Here is an 11,165-nt window from a genome sequence, read left to right as displayed (position 1 = left end):
AGTCATTCCACAGGGAGGGGGAGGCTGAGCTATGAACATCATCCATTGCCTTCTCTATCTCAGTGTTTTTTAACCAGTGTGCCTCCAGCTGTTGCAAAACTACAACTCCCAGCATGCCTGGACAGGCATGCTGGGAATTGTAGTTTAGCAACAGATGGAGACACACTGGTTGGAAAACACTGAGATAAAGAATGCTCCTCCTTATCATCATGGCTCCTCCTTATCATCACTGACAGAACAGGAAGTCTCAGCTTGGTATGACGCCTAGTGGCAGTGGCGTTGCTAAGGTTGGTGTCACCCGGTGCGATAGAAAATGGTGTCACCCCATACCTACCCCCCCCCCCCCCCCCCCAGTAAGTTTTTAGCCTGTTGTGACAGGCGCCACTGATGTAGAGCAGTGTGAAAAATTCCAGTATAATAATCAAATATACCAATTACCAAAGACTGGGAAAGCTCTAAAAAAGGTTTCACCAATTAAAACTACAGCTCCCAGTATGACCTTAGCAGTGGTGAGGTTATGCTGGGAGCAGGCCCGATGCTGTCATAAGGCAAACCATGCGTCCGCTTGAGGGCGCATGGACTCGCAGCTGATGGGGGCGGAAAAATGAAGACTTTTTTTTATACTAAGACCCCCATCTGTGCGCCCCGCCGCCGCACAGCAGAGGTCACTGCTACCACTCCACCCTCTCTGGTTTTATTGCTGGTGCCCAACGAGATTCCCGAAATGGAGCTTCGCTTGTGTAGGCAGAAATCCTTGCACCTGCCCTGGCTGGGAGTTGTAGTTTTGCTCATCACAACTGCAGAACTTACAAGTGACTACAGCTCTGATGGGACATAATGAGGAAAAATACACAATAATATCAGTGACTACAGGTGACTTCTCTATAGTCTTTCCTTATGCACCCTCATCATACATAAGGAGGATCATCCTCCTGCCAGTAGCACCCCCATCATCCCGGAGGATGATCTGCTGATGGATGATGGAGGTGCAGCACCCCCATAATTCATCAGTAGCACCCTCATCATACATATCCTCCTTCCAGAGGCACCCCCCATTATCCAGGAGGATGATCCTGCTGATGGATGATGGGGGTGCTACTCACAGGAGGATGATCCTGCTGATGGATGATGGGGGTGCTACTCACAGGAGGATGATCCTGCTGATGGATAATGGGGGTGCAGCACCCCCATCATTCATCAGTAGCACCCCCATCATACATAAGGAGGATCATCCTCCTGGCAATGGCACCCCCCAGAGCCTCTCAGCACCCCCTTTCTCCCTGTTACATTAAAACATTAAATCAGTGTTTCCCAACCAGGGTGCTTCCAGCTGTTGCAAAACTACAACTCCCAGCATGCCCGGACAGCCAAAGGCTGTCTGGGCATGCTGGGAGTAATAGTTTTGCAACAGCTGGAGGCACCCTGGTTGGGAAACACTGCATTAAATACACAGTTTTGCAGAGAGGTCTCACCAGTCTCTTGTCTTCACTTTCTCCTCTCCCCGGGCGGCTCCAGGTCCAGGAATGTCCGGGGGTTGGGGAGGAATTTATCCCCCATGAATCCTCAGAAGACGCGGAGCACATGAGGCAGGGACACGTCGGGGGAGGGAGCAGACATGCGCACGGCACTTCTGTTCCCAGAAAGCATTGCAGGTCTTAAAGAGGCAGCTTCCTGGGGCTGGGGGATAGGATTGTGTCGGGGGCTGAAACTGCAGTGCGGCAGCCTGTAGGTCAGGGAAGAAGCCTCTTCTGTTTGGGGATGCTGCAAATACCGGCTGAGTTGAGTGACGGTGTGCAGATGCGGGGGGGTGCTGCCGGCCGTGGTGTCACCCCTCCAGGCAGGTGTCACCCGGTGCGCTCCGCACCCCCCGCACCCGGGTCGCAACGCCACTGGCTCCCACTGATTTCAATTATATCTGTATAAATCCATATACTATTAGCTCCCTCTAGTGGTGGGTGCATTTAGCCAGAATTATATAACCTATAATCTAAATTGGGCTGTAGAGAAGCTATACAGACATTCAATTACATTGACCATCAATACTATTGGGATTTGTTGTTCCAAACATTGTTGGGTTACATGGTAGACAGGGCTGGCTCTGCTTATAGGCAAAATAGGCAGCCGCCTAGAGCGCACTCTTGTTGGGGGCGCCGCTCTGCTTGCACCCGCCCATCTAGCAGTGCAAAACAGCACAGACATTTGGCAAAACACTTGACATCAGGACCTGAGGGAGAGGGGAAGGTAAGTATAGCTTTTTTTTCTGTTTATTTTTATTTTATTTTTTTCTATAGCCTGAGCGATCTATCATTTTTTTTTTTTACTAACTCATAGTAGCCAAAAGTATGAAGGTCCATGTTGGTTTTTGACTGGTTGGTCCATTGTTTGGTCAAAGGAAAATACCCTAAGGCTACGTTCAGACGAGCGGATTTACAGAGCGTATTTCGCTGCTGATCCGCCACTGAAGGACCGCTGTATGCGGCCTTTACATGTGCCTGCTCAGAGCAGCAATACGCCGATACGAGCAGACACACTGAGATGTGCAAGTCCAGTATACTCGCACATGGCGGCAGCTCTCGGTCTCGCACATCGCAGTGCGTATTGCCGCTCCGAGCAGGCACATGTAAAGGCACCATACAGAGGTCCTTCAGCGGCGGATCCGCAGCGTAAAATAAGCTGTAAATCTGCTCGTCTGAATGTACCCTAAAGGGGTGCTCCACCCGTAGACATCTTTCCATAAGATGTCTGACCCCTCTGAGGACCCCCACGATCTCTCCTGCTGCTCCCCCGTTCATCATCAGCCTGGAGCTATATTTGCTCCATGGCTGATGACGGGCGAAACAGGGGACAGGGTGTCACACCCCGCCCCCTTGTGATGTCCCGCCTGCCCCCTCAATGCAAGCCTATGGGAGGGGGCTTGATGGCAGACACGCCCCCTCCCATAGACTTGCATTGAGGGGGCGTGACGTGACATCACAAGGGGCGGGGCCAGTGGCGTTGCTAGGGTTGGTGTCACCCGGTGCGGTAGAAAATGGTGTCACTCCATACCTCCCCCTTCAGTAAGTTTTTAGCCTGTTGTGACAGACACCACTGTTGTAGCGCATTGTGAGAAATTCCAGTATAATAATCAGATATACCAGTTGCCACAGAATAGGAAAGTGTTAAGGAAGTTTTCACCATTTAAATATACAGCTCCCAGAATTACTTAAAGGGGTACTCCACTGGAAAACATTTACTTTTATATCAACTGGTGCCAGAAAGTTAAACAGATTTTAAATTACTTCTATTTAAAATATTAATCCTTACAGTACTTATCAGCTGCTGTATGCTCCACAGGAAGTTGTGTAGTTCTTTCCAGTCTGACCACAGTGCTATTTGCTGACACCTCTGTCCATGTCAGGAACTGTCCAGAGCAGGATAGGTTTGCTATGGGGATTTGCTCCTACTATGGACAGTTCTTGACATGGACAAAGGTGTCAGCACAGAGCACTGTGGTCAGACAGAAAATAAATTAAAAAAGAAAAGAACTTCCTGTGAATCACTTATACAGCAGCTAATAAGTACTGGAAGGATTAAGATTTTTAAATAGAAGTAATTTACAAATCTGTTTAACTTTGTAGCACCAATTGATAAAAAAAAAATGTTTTCCAGTAGAGTACCCCTTTGAGCAGTGGTGAGGTTATGCTGGGAGTTGTAGTTTCACTCACCATAACTGTAGAACTTACAAGTGACTACAGCTCTGATAGGACATAGAGAGGAGAATGTACAATGAAATCAGTGACGTCTTCTCTATAGTGAGGAGAATACACAATGATATCAGTGACTACAGGTGACGTCTTCTCTATAGTGAGGAGAATACACAATGATATCAGTGACTACAGGTGACGTCTTCTCTATAGTGAGGAGAATGTACAATGATATCAATGATTACAGGTGACGTCTTCTCTATAGTGAGGACAATACACAATGATATCAGTGACTACAGGTGACGTCTTCTCTATAGTGAGGAGAATACACAATGATATCAGTGACTACAGGTGACGTCTTCTCTATAGTGAGGAGAATACACAATGATATCAGTGACTACAGGTGACGTCTTCTCTATAGTGAGGAGAATACACAATGATATCAGTGACTACAGGTGACGTCTTCTCTATAGTGAGGAGAATGTACAATGATATCAATGATTACAGGTGACGTCTTCTCTATAGTGAGGACAATACACAATGATATCAGTGACTACAGGTGACGTCTTCTCTATAGTGAGGAGAATACACAATGATATCAGTGACTACAGGTGACGTCTTCTCTATAGTGAGGAGAATACACAATGATATCAGTGACTACAGGTGACGTCTTCTCTATAGCGAGGAGAATACACAATGATATCAGTGACTACAGGTGACGTCTTCTCTATAGTCAGGAGAATACACAATGATATCATTGACTACAGGTGACGTCTTCTCTATAGTGAGAAGAATACACAATGATATCAGTGACTACAGGTGACGTCTTCTCTATAGTGTGGAGAATACACAATGATATCAGTGACTACAGGTGACGTCTTCTCTATAGTGAGGAGAATACACAATGATATCAGTGACTACAGGTGACGTCTTCTCTATAGTCAGGAGAATACACAATGATATCAGTGACTACAGGCGACGTCTTCTCTATAGTCTTCCCTTATCTAATTCAGATGGTACATACCGCCAGGACTTGTTCCAGCTAAAACTTCTGTCTGCAGAATGTGACGCCCAGACGTCTCCTCACTATGTCAGCGCATTCTCATCCTCTATATGAAAACAATTATTATTATAAACCTGCCAGACAATGTATCCTCTAAATATAATACTACTATACACTATACTCTTTGATTATAAATCTTCCATACACCATACCCACTGAATATAATACTACCACACACTGTACATTCTGAATATAATACCAACATATACTGTACACTCTGAATATAAATCTGCCACATACTGTAACCCTGAATATAATACCGCCACACACTGTACCCTCTGAATATAATACTACCACCCACTGCGCCCTCTGAATATAATACTACCACCCACTGCGCCCTCTGAATATAATACTACCACCCACTGCGCCCTCTGAATATAATACTACCACACACTGTGCCCTCTGAATATAAATCTGCCACATACTGCACCCCTGAATATAAATCTGCCACATACTGTACCCCTGAATATAATACCGCCACACGCTGTACCCACTGAATATAATACTACCACATATTGTACCCTCTGAATATAATACTACCACCCACTGCGCCCTCTGAATATAATACTACCACAAACTGCGCCCCCTGAATATAAATCTGCCACATAGTGTACCCTCTGAATATAAATCTGCCACATACTGTACCCCTGAATATAAATCTGCCACATACTGTACCCCTGAATATAATACTACCACCCACTGCACCCTCTGAATATAATACTTAGAGATGAGCGAACTACAGTAAATTCGATTCGTCACGAACTTCTCGGCTCGGCAGTTGATGACTTTTCCTGCATAAATTAGTTCAGCTTTCAGGTGCTCCCGTGGGCTGGAAAAGGTGGATACAGTCCTAGGAGAACTAATTTACGCAGGATAAGTCATCAACTGCTGAGCCGAGAAGTTCGAGACAAATCGAATTTACTGTAAGTTCGCTCATCTCTAATAATACTACCACAAACTGCGCCCTCTGAATATAATACTACCACAAACTGCGCCCTATGAATATAATACTACCACAAACTGCGCCCTCTAAATATAATACTACCACAAACTGCGCCCTCTGAATATAATACTACCACAAACTGCGCCCTATGAATAACATTGCCATACAGTGCACCCTCTGAATATAATACCACAACCGCAGTAACACCCCTCAACATCCGTTAGCTGATGCTATTACCACGGGAGGGGGGGTATTGGTGGTGTTGCTAGTGGATGATGGGGGTGCTACTACTGGGGGGTGTTGCTGGAGGATGATGAGGGTGCTACTGGCCATCCCCCCTGGCAGTACCACCCCCATCATCCATCGGCAGGATCATCCTCCTGGCAGGAGCACCGCCATCATCCACCACCAGGATCTGCTGATGGAGGTTCTGCTGCTGGGGGGTGGGTGTTGCTGGTGGATGATGAGGGTGCTACTGCCAGGGGGGAGCATTAGGTAGGCAGCAGTTCCCCCACATTAGGTAGGTAGCAGTTTCCCCACATTAGGTAGCATCTTTTCCCCACATTAGGCAGCATAGATTCCCCACATGTGGTACCAGTTCCCCCACATTAGGTAGCAATTTCCCCACATTAGGTAGCACAGATTCCCCACATTATGTAGCAGTTTCCCCACATTAGGTAGCATAGATTCCCCACATTTGGTAGCACAGATTACCCACATAAGGTAGCACAGATTACCCACATAAGGTAGCATAGACTCCCCACATAAGGTAGCACAGATTTCCCACATTAGGTAGCATAGACTCCCCACATTAGGTAGCATAGACTCCGCACACTTGGTAGTAGTTTCCCCACATTAGGCCGCAGGTTCCCCACAATGGGTCAAAGTCTCCCCACATTAGATCGCTGGTTCAACACCCCCCCCCCCCCCCCCCCACACACACACACGCACACACAAAAAAACCACATACAACACAGAGAGACACACACACACAAACACACACACAGTCAGATAGACACACACTCACAGACACACAGAGTCACACACACAGAGTCACATACACACACAGTCACACACACACAGAGTCACATACACACACAGTCACACACACGCAGAGTCACACACACACACAGAGTCACATACACACACAGTCACACACACACACAGAGTCACATACACACACAGTCACACACACACAGAGTCACATACACACACAGTCACACACACACAGAGTCACACACACACACACAGAGTCACATACACACACAGTCACACACACACAGAGTCACACACACACACACACAGAGTCACATACACACACAGTCACACACACACACACAGAGTCACATACACACACAGTCACACACACACACAGAGTCACACACACACAGAGTCACATACACACACAGTCACACACACACACACAGAGTCACATACACACACAGTCACACACACACACACACACAGAGTCACATACATGCACACACAGTCACACACACACAGAGTCACACACACACAGAGTCACATACACACACAGTCACACACACACACACACACACACAGAGTCACATACACACACAGTCACACACACACACACAGAGTCACATACATGCACACACAGTCACACACACACACACACACACACACACACAGAGAGAGTCACATACACACACAGACAGAGAGACAGACACACACACTCACCCATCCAGCAGCGCTCCTTCTCACCTGGCGCCCTGCGAGTGACGTCCTCCTGCGCGGCCATGCAGTGTGACGTCAGACCGGCGCAGACGTGGGAGCGGAGGCCGGGCACAGTGCTTGTAACGGCGAGGGGATGTGATGACGGACGGGCGCACAGTGCAGGTGAAAGAGGGGGGGCTGCTGACGGACGGAAGGGCGCACCGCACACACAGCGCGGGGGGGGGGGGTGCTGACGGATGGGTGGCCGGTCAGGCACAGATGGGGGGTGTCTGTGTAGGGGGGGGGTGCTGCGGAGCATCTTGGTGTCACCCCATTAGGTTGGTGTCACCCGGTGCGGGCCGCACCCCCCGCACCCGGGTCGCAACGCCACTGCCCCCAGTCCAACCGAAGATATTGCTTCTGTTTCCAGCCCTCCAGCTGGTCCCTCGGGGACTGAAGTTCTTGAAGAATCTCCAAGTGAAGGAACTCCTGACGACTCGGAGGTGGTGTTTCGGCGGTCTCAAAGGACTACACAGGGCAGACTACCCATAAGGTACCAGGACTCGCATTTAGTACCTGCACAGATAGTGCCTTTGATGACTCACTTCAATGCTCTGCCTATAACTTTTCAGTACTCTAGATTACTGACTTAAATGTACTACTTCAAGTTTCTCTAGTACATACACCAAAATAAATATCTCACTTAGGAAAACACTTTAGGGATTGTAGCCTATTGAAGTTCAATTACTGCCACTGTTAGGTACACCTCTTGTTCTCCTTCTCTGCGTGTGTGAGATGCTCTTTCTGGCCAGTAGGTGCTCTTGCGAGCTAACAAATGAAACACGTAATTCTTAAAGTAACCTGGGTAGGTTATATGAAGTAATGCTCTAGGGGTAAGTAGCGTGTAGCCGATAGACCCTAGCAGCCAATCTTACTGTGACCTAGCTTCAGGATAGCCAGTATACCTTATGTGTACTAACAGGAAACTCATTGTTGGCAAATAAAATGTGTGAGACAATAAAATGTGTTAGAAGCTAGAAACTGAAGGTCTAGATAGCTTCATAATAATTTAGATAGCTTTATAATTGCTTAGATAACTTCATAAATGTCTTAGAAGCCTTATTAAATGTCTAGTATGATTGCTAGTCTATAAAATGTTTAAAATGCCTAGAAAATGTCTAGTAGGTTTAAAAGTACCTAATGTATATAAAAGTTTGTCAGGATGTAGATTCTGTCTAGTTAGAGATCCTGCTTAAGTCTGTCCTAGTTCCTCTGCCTTAGGGTACAGGCGTTGGGGTCAACTTATTTTAAGTAAGGGGGTTTGTGGTGTCCCGGTACCGGATTGCATCCGCTGCCTTGTGGTGAGGTCCCCAAAGTCAGAGTCCCTAGGTGTAGCTGGGGTCCTCAACCTTAGTTAGCCCCTTGTCATCCCTTTTGTAATTAAAATTATTTAAATTTAATGTGTATATATTTGTATAGTAAGTGTACTTACCTAGTTAGCGTCACAGGACCTGCGGGTCACGTTATGCATTCCAAAGACTCTATAGTTTGTAGTTCAAGGACCTTTGGAGGAAGTCAGGTGTTTAAACATCACGCTATGTAACGGTGAGTGACAGCTGACTTGGACCATTGCTCACTCTCTTTGCTCGTGGGCTGTTGACAGGGAAGGATCTGCGCTGCTGTCATCAGTGAGTTAGGCCCGAGCCTTGCGGCGACGGCGGATCTCTTCTAAACTGTGAGTGTAATCAATCCCTAAGCACTCTGCAAGATCACCGGATCATATCTATCCCCTAAATCCGGATGGATCTTCGCAAATTACCCTAAATTCAGAGACTTATAACAAAAGTGAAGGTCCGCAACAACTGTCAGTCACTGAAGTGTATGGAGACTGTATTAATGAGACTGTTACTGTTCATTGGATGTACCGCAAGTCCTCAAGTAAAGTTTATCTAAGTTCATGTTCAACTACCTTGTGGACCTTCAGTAATTTTATGCATGCACCTATCGTTACTGGGAAGGGCGGCGATAGGCTGGAGTATTACCTCAGCATACTAGCGTCACGAACAATAGGGTTAACCTTGACCCCTGATATACTGAAGCAATACCCTGACTACACTACCCCTACCCCAGAGGCCTACCACAATTATATATCAGAGGACATAATTATATATCAGGGGGCATAATTATACATCAGGGGGCAATATTATATATTAGGGGAATTATTATATATCAGGGGAATTATTATATATCAGAGGACAATGTTATATATTAGGGGACATTATTATATACAGAGGAATTATTATATATCAGGGACATTATTATATATCAGGAGAATTATTATATATCAGGAGACATTATTACATATCAGGAGACATTATTATACAGTGACCCCCCGACCTACGATGGCCCCGACATAGGATAATTTCAACTCTCAGAGGCCATCGCATGTTGAAGGCAGCATCAACATACGATGCTTTTGTATGTCGGGGCCATCGCATAAACGGCTATCCAGCAGCACTGACTGCTTCAGCTGCCACCGGATAGCCGTTTACGGTTCCCCGTGTGCTCCGGTGATGGTTTCCTACCTGTCCTCAGGGCTCCGGCGCGTCCTCTTCGGGATCCCCTCCATCGTCGGCGCTCTCCATCGTCGTCATCACGTCGCCGCGCACGCTGTCCCATCATCCAATAGGAGCGACATGTGTAGTGACGTGATGGCGGCAATGTGAGAGCGACCATCACGGAGAAGCAGAGACGTCCGGAGCATCGGGGACACCCCGGGGACGCGGCAACAGCGATGGAGGGTGACATCCAGGGCAGCGGTGACGGTCCGGAGCGGCGGTGACAGGTGAGTACAACTTCCTATACTTTACATTGCACGGATCCCTCAACATACGATGGTTTCAACAAACGATGGTTCATTTGGAACGGATTACCATCGTATGTTGAGGGACCACTGTACATCAGAATAATTATTTATCAGGGGGACATTATTATATATCAGGAGACATTATTATATATCAGGAGACAATATTATATATCAGGGGAATTATTATTTATCAGGGGAATTATTATTTATCAGGGGGACATTATTATATATCGGGGAGAATATTATATATCAGGGGAATTATTATTTACACTTTTATTTATTTACACCCCTCACATTATATACAGTATCTCCCATAGACTTGCATTGAGGAGGCGGGGCGTGACGTCACAAGGGGGAGGGGCCATGACGTCACAATACCCCGGCCCCTGTATCGAACTTCACTCCGTGCAGAAGATGACAACAGGGCTTCAGGAGAGATCCTGGGGTCCCCAGCAGCAGGACCCCCGCGATCAGGCATCTTTGTCTATGGGTGGGGTAGCCCTTTAAGGGGTTAAAATGTATTTTTCCAACTCTGCACTTCACTTTCTGATCCGGATGCTCCTTTCTCTTTTAAAGAGGTAATCCACTGCTCAGGAAGGGGAGTAAAAGGAAAAGAAATGAAAATGTGTTCCTCAATGAAGGCGCTGGTCCATGGATACATATAATTATTTTATTTTGACATATAGAGCAACACGTTTCGACCCCGGACAGGGGTCTTCATCAGGCATTAAAGGGGTCCGGGGTCAAAATGCGTTGCCCTATATGTCAAAATAAAATAAATAATTATATGTATTCATGGACCAGCGCCTTCATTGAGGAACACGTTTTCATTTCTTTTCCTTTTGTTCTGCTACCGGTGAGACTGACGTCACTCCGGGAAGTTCCTCGTGGTAGCTGTCTGGCTTTCCTCTATCCTAGATGCTACTGTAGGTG

Source organism: Hyla sarda, chromosome 11 (genome assembly GCF_029499605.1).
Source record: "Hyla sarda isolate aHylSar1 chromosome 11, aHylSar1.hap1, whole genome shotgun sequence".
NCBI classification, from domain to species: Eukaryota; Metazoa; Chordata; class Amphibia; order Anura; family Hylidae; genus Hyla; species Hyla sarda.
Note: the sequence above shows the minus strand (reverse complement) of the source record.